The sequence below is a fragment of the Lonchura striata genome, chromosome 2 (assembly GCF_050655825.1).
Source record: "Lonchura striata isolate lonStrDom1 chromosome 2, ASM5065582v1, whole genome shotgun sequence".
Classification (NCBI taxonomy): Eukaryota; Metazoa; Chordata; class Aves; order Passeriformes; family Estrildidae; genus Lonchura; species Lonchura striata.
In genome coordinates this window covers 12,106,187-12,120,899 of record NC_140704.1, presented here as the reverse complement: position 1 = coordinate 12,120,899, position 14,713 = coordinate 12,106,187, and the positions used below count along the sequence as shown (strand labels likewise).

The 14,713-nt window shown below is 37.2% G+C and overlaps 1 long non-coding RNA gene across 1 annotated transcript in view; it reads left to right on the top strand.

The window, feature by feature from the left end:
- The first annotated feature begins 2,512 nt into the window (after positions 1 to 2,512).
- LOC146768114 (uncharacterized) overlaps positions 2,513 to 14,713 on the top strand; it is a 28,779-nt gene continuing 16,578 nt past the window's right edge. Inside the window, exon 1 of the long non-coding RNA XR_014950560.1 lies at positions 2,513 to 14,713. This exon is cut by the window's right edge and continues 7,058 nt beyond it. This is a non-coding gene — a long non-coding RNA (uncharacterized LOC146768114).

Sequence of the window (14,713 nt, the reverse complement as noted above, 5' to 3'; positions counted from 1 at the left end):
ACAGTATCTTCCGGCTTTTAAAGAACATCAAAAAATGAAGATACTGTAGTTTTCTCAAGAAATATATTTCTAAAACTATCCTTAAAATGATAAAGTAGGTTTTTTGTTCTTCCAAATCACTCCTGTTGCAGTTGACTTCTGTGAGGTGGTACCTCCTAGGTCGGCACATGGGACCTGCAAGAGAGACACCACTTGTCCTGTTCATCTCCATGGACAATCCCCTCTGAAGCTTCCTTGGGAAGTCAGTTATGTGTCAAAGATGCTAATGTGTTTACTTCTGCCAGTTTGGGCAGAAGCATCAGGCTAAGGCCCTTGCTACTTGCTGGTGGTGAGTGGGAGTATCAAACCATGTGCAGTGAAGCTGGACTTTCTCCCACCTGCTAATGTTTTGTGCTCAGCTTCAGCGGAGGAGTTGTTTACATTTTCATCCTTGGAAGGTGAATGAAATAATTCTGTGGCAACAAAAAAATTAATTTGGTATACGTATGAGCAGAGGCTTTAGATTTGGGGCAAAACCTTTTTTTGTGTGTGTGTCCACAAATAAACCCACTTTGTTACCATAATGCAAATAACTGTTAGTTATCATCATAATCAAAGGAAGTAAGATTCTTATTTTCTCTGAAATAATTTATACTTCAGTGTTCCAGGCACAGAGCAGTTTCTAATAAATATTTTAGGCTATTTGTGTATTCTCCAAGTTTTGATCTCCTCTTCACAAATTTCTCTTCAACATCTTTGTGAAAGTTGTCAGGTTTTCTTATATTAGACAGAGAATGAGTCAGACAATTGATCATATGAACATTAAGAGAAGTGGAAGGAAACAGTGGAAGCTCTCCCTCATTATTTTAATTTCTCACTAAAAAACCCTTCTCAATTCTGTTTATATATATAACACAAGTGTTACATCTGGGTGTATTAATACTGATTATAGTCTGAACTGTTTAAGGAATCTCGACCCAAAGTAGAACTTTGTCTGTCATTAATTTGAGTTACTGCCACTTGTGTCAGCACTATTTAAAAGGAATCAATGAAGGTTTCTGAAGAAAAAGCCTTGTCATCTACTCCCAAATGGACTAAATTAATTAAACTGTTGGAGCCAAATCTATGACATGTCTTATATATTGTTACTTTTATGGATTTGCTGCTGACATTGATTGGATTGAGAAGATGAGCTTTTCTAATAGGACAAAAAAGGAGATTTGCTAAATCTCCTTTTTTTTTTTTTTTTTTTTTTTTTGTCCTGTTTGATTTTAAACGTATTTGTACAAATTTACATTAAGGACATAAACAATATGGCTGTTGTAGCTAAACATGTGAAGATTTTGACACTTCCAGAAGAAAGGTGGGAGCAGATTAAAAAAAAAAATCTTTAATTTTATTTAATATAACCATTCCCAAAACTGAAATGTGTAGAGACAGCTCCTTCAAGAAGTGTGTTAATGTGCTGAGAAATCCTACCCCTTTTTGACTGGCAATGTGCTCACAGACACAACTTTTCCTCCTGCAAGGGACTGTAGAAAAAGTATATTGGAGAGGAGGAACCATTGATTCTGTAAGTGTCACACTTAATAGAGAGGAAAAATATCCATTAGCTTAAGCTAACCTGCATTGTAAAGCTTTAGGAAGAGATACACAAAGGCTAAGGTTAGTCAGTGAAGTTAATCTCCCTAGGCTTCTTTCCATAATAAGTAGAGATAAAGGTAGACTGGACTGTTGCCTGGATGAGTTCAAACCAGCCTCATTCCCTGACTCCCCTGCTGCAGAGCAAATTCTTACCTTGGCAGTGTGGGAGGGAGGTGCCAGTGATGCTTTGTGGAGGCTGACCTAGAACAGAGACTGGATGGAGTTAAAGAATAAAGTAGGTATTTATTAAAAGGCCTCAATGGATACACGTTCGGCAACACAAGTGCACAGCCAGGGCTACACCCAAGATGAACCCAAAATGGTCACAAAATGGGCAACCGGTCTGACATTTTTATAAATTCTAGTCCATTAGCATATTGGAGTTAATTGTCCAGTTACAGCTTTAGCTTATGAAGTCCCATCCTTCTTGTTTTTCTCTCTTCAGTCCACCATTGTTTATACTCTTGGGCCTGAAGTTTGCATCATTTGTCCTTGGTCCTCAGCTAGAGAAGGAATTGTTTTGTTTACCTACTCTCTAGTAAGAGAGATTACTATCCCCTAATATGAAGCACTAAAGCACTAATATGAACACTAAAGCAGTACAGAATCTGAAAAATATAAAAGCTAAAACCTGAGGCATCACCAGAAGCCTTAACTATGCTGGGAACACACCCATGGATTCCCCTGGCAGGGCTAAATTTTCCTACAGCTGATCCAGGTTTAGGCATTGGGCAGGTTGCAATCCAGTGATTTATGTGAAGAGAAACAATCACCTTTGGCAACATTCAGCTGCACGGTGGCAAAAGATGAAACAAGGAGCTCCCAGACTCAGGGGGCTTCATTCCCCCTTGGGTAGGAGGGCTCAGTGGGTAGGAGGGCTCGTGGTGGCCTCTCCTTGCCCTTGCAGTGCCTGAGCCTTCTCAGGCAGAGCCAGGCTGGGCTCCACGGTCATTACCTTCACTTTTGTGTGGCAACAGGGACCAGAGCCTGGCTGGTTGAACTGCAACTCCATTATTCTTGCAAAACCATTAACTGTTTCTAAGTTGTAGGCAGTGGCAACCATTTGGCAGGCATCCAAAAACATGAGCCTAAATCTCATGTCTGCACAGTGGAGTAGTATCTTGGCCTGTGACTCAGACACATAGGCAATGAAAACAAATTTAAAAAAATTAATAGGGATTAATAATTGACTATATGAGAGACTTTGGATTGTATTCCTATTCCAGTAAAGATTAGGCCTAATAAAAGTGCCCTGGATTGCACCAAGATGCTGTAGCTTAACCAAATTGCACCAAGATGCTGTAGTCTAACCAAAAGGAGACTTCTAGCCTCCCGTACAATTGTCTCAATGTACTTGCTGAAATTGTTTTTTTTTTTCCCTGTGACTTTTTTTTTTTCAGGGGAAAAAAGAGTATTTGGAGCCATGGAATGTCTTGCTGAAGATAACAGGAAAGAAGAAAAGAAGAAAAATGAAAAAGAATGTAAACGTCCACTTTAATTATTTCCATATCTTTCAACTAGATAGGTTTGCACAGTTAATTGCAAAAATGATTAAGACAAATGCTATTAGTTGTCATTTAAATCCTTTTTAGAATAGGAGAAATGTTGATAACAGGAACAAGCTTATCCCAGGCCAATGCATTTTACCAATAATAGATTTACTGACTAGAAGGTAAATGAATGAGACAAAAAATGGAAAAGCTGTTAGAGAATGGAGTTAGAGAAGTTCTTCCAACACTTAGAAGAAATGGGAGAGAAAAACATGGGTTGAGGTGTCTTGGTTTTTTATCTCTTTTTAGAGAGAATGAGTTGTATCTGGAGGAAATATTTAGTTATTTTCTAATATAGTGTTCATTTTCAGATGAAAGTGTGTTAACAAAGCAGTGGCATCAGCTCAGGCATCCAGGTAAAGAGTAAAGGGAAGATATCAGTTCTCAGTTTGGAGAGGACAGAGGAATTGCTTTTCCTGGTGCAGATCCTCCTGTTGCCCATGGCATGAAACAATGCTCCTGTTAGTTTCCTTTTGTGGCTCAGTGTACAGTGAGCCTCAGCCCAGGTGTTTTTGCCAACACAAAATGTCAAGTTGTTCAGAGATAAATTATCATTGCTGGTATTGAAGCTATGATATCACAGCAGGAAGGGAAAGGTGTTGCTTTTCTGAAAAGCTCTGGATGGTGGTTCAGGGTTTTTTAGCTGGAATCTTATCTAGAAGGGGAAGACTTCAAAACTTTTCTTCAGGGTCTGGACTGAGTGACCAAAGGCCAGAGTACAAGCTATGGTGTCTCCCTGAAGTTTTTTACTATTTCAGCATCTGTTTCTTTGTCTATTTTCTCTTTTTCTACTATGAATGGGTTGGTATCTATCTAGAGAATGTTTTTAAGTGGTTTTTTTTCAGACTTGCCAGATGTAATTTGGTCATGTTGATTTTCTCCCTAAGGCCAGTTGTAAATTGAATTATAACAAGAAAAAAGACATTTGTAATGTTGTCAATACAGTAGGAACATGCTTAGATTTTCAATTTTAGTGGGTTTTTTTCTGGTTGTTTTAACAGGTTGAAAATTTCTTTGCTGATATTCACTGCTGTAAAAACTCACTTAAATGGACCCATGAGCTGCACAGGTTTTGTGTTGGCTTTCCAACAACAGGTCCATGTCATTCAAAACACTAAAGGAATCAGAGACTGATTATAAAGCTTCAAACATTTATTGTTTGTGTGGCTGATATGGAATAATAAGTAGATTTTATTTTCCTTCCTTTTAGGCAGTATGGACTGTGACTAGGGTTGGGGTTTTTTAAATTAATGTTTATGGCTTTTGGCATTTTCCAAGTAGATCAATAACATCATGCAGCTTTTAATGTTATTTCGGGGAAAGCTGCTGACACTTTCAGGACATTCCAAGGGAGGAGTTTGTGCATGACCAGGTTGTTTGTCCATTCAGTGTGAATTCAGAGGGATGAAAACCAAGAAAAACTTGACATTTTTTGACACTATTGTGCTGTTTGTCTCATAGAGAAAATAAAGTTGACATTTTAAAGCATGCAATGAATGGTATGTAAGTAATGCTGTGCCACTGATTTGCTGTGCAATCAGCCAAAGTGATCTGTTTGATTTTACAAAAAACTATTTCCAGAAACATGGGCAAGGCACAATAAAATGTCCTCATAAGCTAATAAGCTTTCATGTATGGATTAGAAATATTAGGGAAGTTTTTGTAGGGTTGTTAACTCCCTTTTTTCCTTGGTCCTAGACTGCCAGCTTAGGAAGACTATGAACAAGTCTGAGAAAAGCTTCTTTATATTCTGCCTGAGCATCTAATATCCTTCCCTGGGAAGGAAGGGGAATGGGAGCTGAAATCCCTGAAACAGCCAGCAGTATGAGAGTCAGAGTCTTGTTCACAGCTGAATACATCTCCTTTTTTCTGTAAGAATGTTAGACCCAGTAGGAAATCTTAAAAACACCCAGTAGTGACTAATCAAGATTAATGCCCTCAAATACAAATGAAAGGTTCTTATGAAAAACTTTGGTTTTGCTGTGTCAGAGAAGGGTCAAGGAATTAGAGAATTTTTTTATTGTTTTCCTTCTCATGTAAATTGTCTTGTTGACAACTTGTCATAGATGTTCCCACTACACTTATTTTTGCTAGGCAATTGTAATGTTTTTAATTTCACTCATTTTAAATTTTTCTCCTTTTTGTCCTGGCATGGTATTTATCCTGAGTGGAACAAAGAGAAAGAAGTAGAAACTGTACCACCCATCTTACTTAGATCCCCTTCTGTCCGCTTTGTTTAACCTCTGGAAAATAGTGAATTTTCCCTGGGCATTCTGCTGGTGCTGGCATTTCCAGGCTTAGAACTGTGTCCTTGAGAACACTCTTCCAGAAGTTAATTTCATTGCCCATGATATGAGAACTACTCTGAGAAGCAGTCCAGTCACAGTCCTCAACCCTTTCTACTGCAGCCTCAATTGTCAGCTTTGAGTAACCCCCCATTCACTCCAGACCATGCAATTGTAGGATCATAACTCTTCACCTTCACTCTGAGACTCACTGACATATCTGAGAATGAAAATATTTCTTAAAATACTTCCAGATGTGATTTTTTTTTTTTACAATTAGAGGTGGGGTGTTAGGAGGCATTACCAGCTTCTTGCCTCCAACCAGAGTCTTGCTTGTGAGCAAGAAGCATGAATGGGTTTGGATTCCAAACTTTCGCCCGCACTCATGGGGAATCTTAATTAAGGAGTATGCTGCCAGCCCCTATACATTTAATTTTCCTAAATATAATCCAGAAAAATCTAGTAGGTTTATTAAGATTACCATGCCATTAAATCATAATAGCAGAACAGAATTTTTACTGAACCAGAAAACAAGCAAATGAATAGAGGCAGAGAGATGACAGCCTGCTGTGAAACCAATGGATACAAATTGGTTTCCTCTAGTCACAGTTGCCTTTAACTGCTTTAGATTCTCAGCAGCTTTTCATTAAGAACCTCTATGTGCCCTTTTAAAGAAGAAAGTGCATGACTCCTTTATTTTTGGAAATGCAGGTACAATGAGCATAATATCAGTTTGAGACTGGTAAATTGGTAGATTTTTATTTAATGTCTTTTGGGCACTAGTTTCTCTATAGGGCTAGGTGGCTTTCCAACAAAATATGAATAAGATACACAGGGCAGTTATTTTTGTGGTATTTATGCAACTTGTGATTAAGGCGAGTGTAATTGCATTTAAAATACTTTTTAAGCTATGGTTTGTTTTGGGTTTGTCCTCATTTTTTTTTTTTTTTTTTTTTGTTTCACCATATAAAGACATCCCCAAGAAATACCTGCTGCAATAAAATGAAATAATTCCTGAAAGTGTTATTGTCTGAATCAATATTTTTCTCTTGGGTTGTCAAAATACTCTGAGTATACAGCTTGAAATATTCCCATGTTTAGGCATATGAAGTTGCATGGTTTCAAAATTTCCTTGGTTCATTATTTTATTTTTAAATCAGCTTTTTTTCCTTTGTCTTTTTCATAGAGCAAAAATAATTTTCTGATAAACATCAAGAGCTTGCTTTTTCATTTGGAACCAAACACCATATTTAAAAACATGTCTAATAAAAATAATCGATGATACTCTGCTTACAATTTGGATCTGGTCCAATTATTGTTCACTGCTATTCAAGGAAGTGGTAATGGGAAGAGTTTTCAGCATAGAACCACAAAATGCAGTAATCCTGTTTTGCTGGAAATAGCTGTTACTCAGAGATTTCCCCAAAATTCTGAGGTTAATTTTTGCTTAAAGAGCCTCAGACTTTGTAGCTTACCTAAATAAACTAATCCCGATGTTTTTGAAATTGGACAGTAATACTTGGAAGTGAATCTTTCATCCTTAGCAGGATTTATGGTATGGAAATTGCTGAACACTTCATAGTGTGCTAGTTTGTGACCTGGGGTTCAGAAGTACAAAGGAATTACAGAGATATATGATAATACAGGACAATAGTTTAATTTCTGAGGTTGTCTGAGAAGCTATAAAGTTAATATCTCATTTCTCCTTCCACCACCTACTAACCCACAAGATCAAAGTGGGTCATGTAGTCCTGGAAATAAGGAATTGCCTAATAGCTGTGGACTTCATTCCCTGAATTATCTCTACAGGAGAATAAGGCTTGAAGAGATAACGACATATGTGATAGATCAGACACAGTTCTAGCTCCTAGTTTGGGCAATTAGGCAAGACCTGAGCTAGGCACAGAACTCTCATCACTTTCAGCTACAGGGGTGACCTACTTTCTGTGTATTGATTCCACTCCTGAAATTCAATATTCTGTATGAACAGAATTCATGTAGAATTTTAAAAGTTTTGGCCCAGGACTCCAGCTGAGGTACCCTCTATCTGGGTAGATCTGCTAGAGGAAGCAGCACTTTGAATCTGACCATGTATCTTCATCTCAGCACCTGGTATTGTGAAAGTGTATTTAACTTAATAAGTAAGCCTTTGTGTCAAGATTCACTCACTTGTATGGATTTCAAGGTGTTTTGAAGCCCAGCCATATCAGCCAGCCCAATAAAGAAAGGAAACTCAATTCAGGGGACATTTTAGAGCATGGTGCCTAAGCACTTTGAGAGCTTATCCAAAAGCACAATAAGTTGATCCCTGTTTGGGTGTATGTTTGCCTGGACTTATCACTACTGTAATTTGAACCAACATCATCAGCAATTTTCCGCAGCTGCTCTTGCTTGACAGAAACCCAGGACTGTCACTGAGATTTTACAGTAGAGCTGCCCTAGAGATCTTAATGCTTCCCTGTATTAAGATCCTTGTTATCTCTGTTAACTTTTATTTACCCCACATGTCATAATGCCTTGTGCCAGGCTAACAGTGCGAAGGACATTCGGAGCCCACAATGCTCTTTTGTAGTCTTGCCTGGTAGGAACGTCAGGGCAAATCTTCAAAAGCAATGTTCAAAAGAGAGGCTGCTAAAGAAGCCTGAGAAATGCAAATCCTATTTAAATAAGGAAATGATGTTCTTCAGTGATCTCAATAAGACCAGCTTGAGCAAGCCAGGAATGCAAACGAAATCAAAAGACGTACAGTCTGGCTTGACTGGCAATAATACTGTATGTGTCGTGGAGAAACTGTAAATGACAAAGAACCAGAATGCCTCAAAGTTTTGATGTGAAAGAGACCAGCAGGGTGCGATTTCATTGAGGATATCATTGGTTCTGGGCCACTGAGAGTATTTAGGAAATGAACCATCCTGCCAGAAAGGTTTGTGAGTACAAGCAAAGCAAAGTCAGAAGGGAAAAACCAATCCCTGGCATTTAAGCTTATACAGCTACTGTATAAACTGAACTCATTATGCCATGATAGGGTTTTTTTGTTGGGTTTTTTTTTTAGTTTTTTTCCAAAATGTCTGTCTCTCTCATTCAGAATAGTCCTTTGAGGGCTGCTGCCGTATTTATCCAGGCTACTGGGCCAGATGCATGAATTCCAACTCCCTCATCAAGAGTGTATAAAACACTGAATGAGAATGGGAGGAACCAATCAAATAATGTGGGCAGAGCTGGAATTCATCCTAATTTGCTACATACCCTCGCCTAATTAATGAAGAAAGAATGGCAGACGATCAATTGGTAGAAGAGGATACCAGTGAAATGGATTAATATCTGTCAGGCAGTTTCTGCATTAATAATCCAAACATCAACAATTACAATTCCTACTGTTTATTATCTTTCACTGCTTATCTATTATAGTTGTACCCATTTCTGAATCAAAGGCCTCATTGTGCTAGCAGCATACCCATACAGATCAAAGCAACAGATCCCACCCAGACATTTTGATTTCCTGTAACATGCACTAAACACAGCAACTGAGCAAAACAGACACCACTGGTTTTGATATACAAGGGCTAAAGGCTTCTTTCACTTGTAATAAAAATGTTGTTACACACCATTACATGGGTACATAGTAATTGAAAAAGACAGCATATTAAGCCACATTTCACTACCCTGTTGGTAACGATTTCTGATGATGTATTACACTCCTTACAGCCACGTACTGGTCTAGTTTGGGAAGGAAAAATTGTATCAGAGTAACAATCTTGGTCATTATATTTTCATAATGTTTCGGTGGAACAGATCAAAATAAATAAAGCTTGCACACTGTTTCAATGTTTCAATGATACTGTTTCAGTATCATTCTTGTACAAACACTTTAGCAGAAAAGGGGTTTCTTTTGCCTAATTGAGAAAAATGCAGGAGAAACTTAAAAGATAATGAGATGCATTAGAATTTCAAAGTCTCCATCTGTATAGATCTTAAATAATAAGAGGAATATCTCATTAATGGCTATTTGAAATTCTAATAGAGTTCCAAACCGAAAAAAAAATTAGTAACAAAGTCCTATCAATTTTTCCCAACAAAAGCCTATCAGTTTTCATCAGCTGTGGTCCTTCTCCATGTTCATTGTCTTGATGGTATATTCAAAAGAGAAAGCAGAAATATTCTGCTTTCTGCACACTAATTTTTAAATATTTGATGACAAATATGCTGTTTTTTAACACATCATAATGCAGTTAATGCTTATTATGGAGGCATCCTGATTACTATAAGTATCTTTAAAAATATGTGTATCCATTTATTCTAATAGTAAATCCTAGATTTACTAAGATCTTCACAAGATCAATTGTGCAGCTTTCTAAGAGGAACGACTTTTAAAGAGTTGATATCTCATACAGTGCCTGCAAAGATTAGAATAGCTTACCAGTGTACATCAAAGATTTATCCACCTTAAGCTCCTACAAGAGAAGTTATTTTTTTCACACTTGCACATGCTGTGCATGCATAAGTGAGTAATGTTAAGCTGAGATGAAGGGGAGGTGAGGTATATCTGATGCCAGAAAAGACAATATACAGATGAGTAAAAGCTATTTTGTAGCTTCTAGCTGCCATTTTCACAGCTAACAAATGTAGGTGGAAACATTTCTGGCTTAATGCAGGAATATTTATTTGGCTTTTTTATCTGTCTGCTCTCCTTGTTTACCTTAATGTAAAAATGATTGCAGGATTAAGTGACATCCTCTTTTAGATGAAAATAAGAAAATCTATAAATTAGATTTATTTGTTACTTATTTCATTGTGAAGGGATTTACATTAAATTCATTTAACAAAAAATATTTAAAGTGATATTGAACACAGGGTATTTAGTATTAAATCAGGTATGGACTCATGGACAACTGCTAAACTTGAGTAAACAGGGGACTTTCTGACTTTGGAAATGAATTCTGCTTCTAAAGAGAAATTCACTGCTGACAGCAGAGTTCATAGAATATCTTGAGGTCAATGATACCCATCAGGCTCTTTGAGTCCAGCTCCTGACCCAGCACAGGACAAGATCCCACCATGTCCTTCAGAGTGTGGTCCAGACACCTCCTGAACTCTGGCAGGCTTGCTGCCAGACCACTTATTTGATCCCTCCTGTGTTTAGCAGGTCTCTCTTCATGCTAAAGGTCTTCACAAACCTCTTCTAAAATGGTAGGATTCCAGAAGAATCCAGTGAGGTAGGGCTGCATCCCAAAGAAGTCGCACTGCCTAGGTAGTTCCAGAGCTGATTTTATCACCTGGGGAGTGTTTTCTTCATTAAGTCACCTGAGCTACCCTCTCCTATGGGGGCCATTTTTTTGTGCTCAGCCCGCAGACAAAGGATTTCAAGGTCAGGCATTTTTCACAATAAAGTTCAATAAGATGTAATGGCAGTGCCATTCTTATTGTGCTGTGAGACAATAGAAATTACAATTCCAGGTGTCTCCATCAGAAAAATCAAGCATAACTGACCATTTGACTGTTTTTCCCTCAGTTTCTCTGAATCAACTTTTTATTTAACCCATTTGAAAAAAAACCTGCTATCGATGGTATAAATAATGCATCCAAAATATTTTCTGAATTCACTATTCATTGCATTTAAACTCTGACTTACATTTTGATCATACAGCTTTTCTGTACCCAGAAAACACAGAAAAATACTAAAGCTCACTCCTGCATGTGTTATGGAAAAAAATGACTGTTGATAACTGTGTTAATCGTAGGCAACAGCTACTGCTACATCCTGTTTGCAGATTTTAGCATTGTTGGTAGGCATTAAGTTAATGGAAGTCATGGTGAAGTGTTGGCCTCTGATTTGCAACAGGACCTGACAGAACAGGTTTTTAGATAAAGGCAGCATCAGAAACCAGGGTGAGAGTGGAGGAGGAAGGACTGTATTTTAGAAATTAGTTATCCATTTCTGGAAAAAGTCAATTTTAAATAAGCAACCAAGAACAGCTGTAGAAACAATGTCTCCAATATTAAAACGACTTAATCAAAAAGATAGTTCTTAATACAAGTTTTTAAAAGCTGAGGGCAAATTGGAACTGATACTGTTGTGAATCAATCACATATCATTAATATGTGAGGAAATAAAAATGTTGCTCAATTCAAGTTTTTAAGATTATTTACTACAACTAAACTAATGAAAGTCTATGTAAGCAAAAGTTTCATTTTCCGTCCTTTCATCCTCAGACCTCAAAACTCACCAATATTCTATACTGAGATAAAGATTCAAAAAACTATTTTATTCTTTTCGTTGTTAACTAACTTGGGTAGTAATAGGGTTTTGTACATTCTACTGATTTCTAAGGATAGCAGGGAATGTATCAGTTTTCACAGAGTTTGCTTTCCATCTTCTAGAGCTGGTAAGGTATTGAGCTTCCTAACTAGTGGTCAGACATGGTGCTTAAACAAACACCTGACTTTTACTCATGTTATGGCTCTCAATGTCTCTCAAGACTGTGGGAGAAGGCAGTCTTTGAATATAGCACATTCTTGTAAAAAAATCTGCACATATAATAAAATTTATTTTCATGTTTTAATACACAGAGGTACATCAATACCTCAGAATTTTTCAGACTGCCCAGTGTCAAACTAACATATTGAATAAAAACCTGATTTAATTTCAGTCAATGAATGGTTTAAAAGGTGTTGTTAATGGTCTTTGATTTAGTAGGTGTTAAATGCTGCAAGTATATTGTAGATGGTAACACAGGTGAGTTGAAAACTAGCAGTTATTATCTGATACTTTCTTAGGTAAATAAGCTGATGCTTACTTTTGTTTAAAAGTTATCTATTTACCTATTCATCCCTGAAAAACTGCACACTAAAGTATTTGTAGAATAGAAACCATAATGAAGAAATTCAAAGACAGAAGAAATAAACTGATTATTTTAATTCCTCTTGGCAGCATAAGAACATGACTAGAGAGTAAGACATAACAACCCACCAAAATTTCTTTTCATCTGAATATTAAAAGAAATATACTATGAGTTTTTCAACGACGTTATACCAATTAAAGCTTAAAAAATATTTTCTTGTGTGATAGATAATATCACAGAAGGAGAAAGCAGCTAAAGCTACAAACACCTTACATTGTCTTTGTTATGCAGTCTGTGTCCAAAACCATCCGGACTCAAGATCACAGCAATTAATGACACTTGCTTATTCCTGTGATTTCCTGCTGATAATTGTGGCACTCAGAAAAATAAACAATACCATTCAGCAGGATTTTGATTGAACTGGCTGCAGTACAGAGCTGGAAGATATTCTCCAGGGAAGCAGTATGCATGGCTCTAAGTGAGAAAAGACCAGAAGTTCTTGCACTAAGACTCTGCACAGCCACAGTAAAAACTTTCTGTGCAGCAATGCAACTGATTTTTCATACAGAAACCCACCATCCCAATTCCTTTTAAGCAGCCTGTGCTTTTTTCATTTAGCAAGCCTTGTCTCTCCTTCCCTTCATTCCTCATCCCTCATGCCTCTCACTTGGCTTTTACCTTTCAGATTCACAGCAGCGTTTGCAGATGTGCCCTTCACATACCAGACTGTGTTCGTTTTGGGAAGTAACATCCCAGCATTCTCCTGAGTCCAACTGCAGAAATACAGGAATTCATTAAAAAACTAAACCAAAGACCTGAGTGTGAAAAGAAAGTGTTTTTTCTCCCTGCCTTCTGTTTCTTTTCCTTTTCCTCAATTTTTAACTATCAACAGGATTGTACAATTATTTATAATGAAATAGCTTAAAGGAGAACAATATGTACTGTTTTAATAATGTTTCATTTAGTCTGACTTAACCTTTTTGAAAGGGGTTTTTGCTACACAGGACATAAAAACAGACAATATTCAAATCAAGGACCAAAAAAATCTACAACCTACCACATTAAAAATTCACTTTATAACTATCACAAAGTCAGATGGTTTAGTCTTGATATCTTGGCACCTTTCTGCTCATTTATATTCCTCACTCCTCTACTCAAAACCTTTTGTAATTGCTAGTATCTTTTTTCTTATCAGGGTAGAAGGTTCATTTGTAAAATCCTCACACATGGGAGGAGTGAGCAGAATATCAGAGTGTGAGCCTGCATGTCTGCATTGGAATCAGAGGTGTACAGTGAAGTTTTGTCTGCATGGCTTTTATAGAGTACATCTGAAACAGTTCAGCAGGAAAATACTAATTATCATGATGACTCATAAATAACATCAAGCTTAGGATTTCTGTGTTTAAAAAAGCTGCTGCATGTAACACAGAGAGCATCTGGAGCCCTGAGTGGTCTGGACTACCCAGTGCAGTGATCTAAAGCACAGTGAGAATCAGGGGGAAGGGTTTATGTGCTGCTGGCATGTTGTTGTCATAACCATAGATCTCAATTTTGCTCTGTTCAGGGAAGATGTACAAGATGCATAATTACTCATTGCTTATTCTGTGCACACAAAAGTGTTTGAAGTTTCTGCCCTCAGCTCTCTGTGCCCAGCTAACCACTCCTGTCCTACAGTACATGTGATGGAACATAATTTTTGAATATGTATCACTTAAATCCAAGCAAAGACAGACAGCTGAGCTTAGACCTTCATGTATCTAAAGACCTTCATCTTATCTACAAATAAGAGATGAACAAGTGTGAGAGTCTACATACAGGCTTGTACTGCTCTATTTAAAATAATGCAGATGCCTTCATGGATGTTCTTTCCTTCTGTCAAAAGTGCCTTTTTCTTCTTCACTTTAAATGTAGCTGTAATCAAGGGATACTTGGGCAGAGGAGAATATGAGCTTGCTGCATAACATCCACCACTGATTTGTCTAAATATGTTGAAATCTTAAATAAACCTGCATAATTGCAAACATAGACAAATCCCAAAATTGATGCTGAAGCCAAGAAAGCTGAAGTGTTGGAATATTCTAGTATCCAGATTAAAATTAGTTGTATCGTTTACACCTGTCAATTTAAGGAAACCAATTAAACTGCTATAATTTGAGCTTCAGTCAGAATGAGAGTTTCCACACATGGTTTTACAGTGAATTAATTAGAGGTCTGTCTGCATGGGAAATTTGACCAGAATAGCTCTCTCATAAGAATGTGTCTCTTTGTAGATACTCCCATTCCAGAAATGCCTGTTTGGTTTTCTTGTGGAGTGTTTTGCTTTGTGTTGTTTAGTTTTATGCACCCTTGAATTAGGAGTTATGGGCTTCAAGTTGTTTTGAAATACCTTGCTTTAGAAGAAAAGATTCCAAGTAGA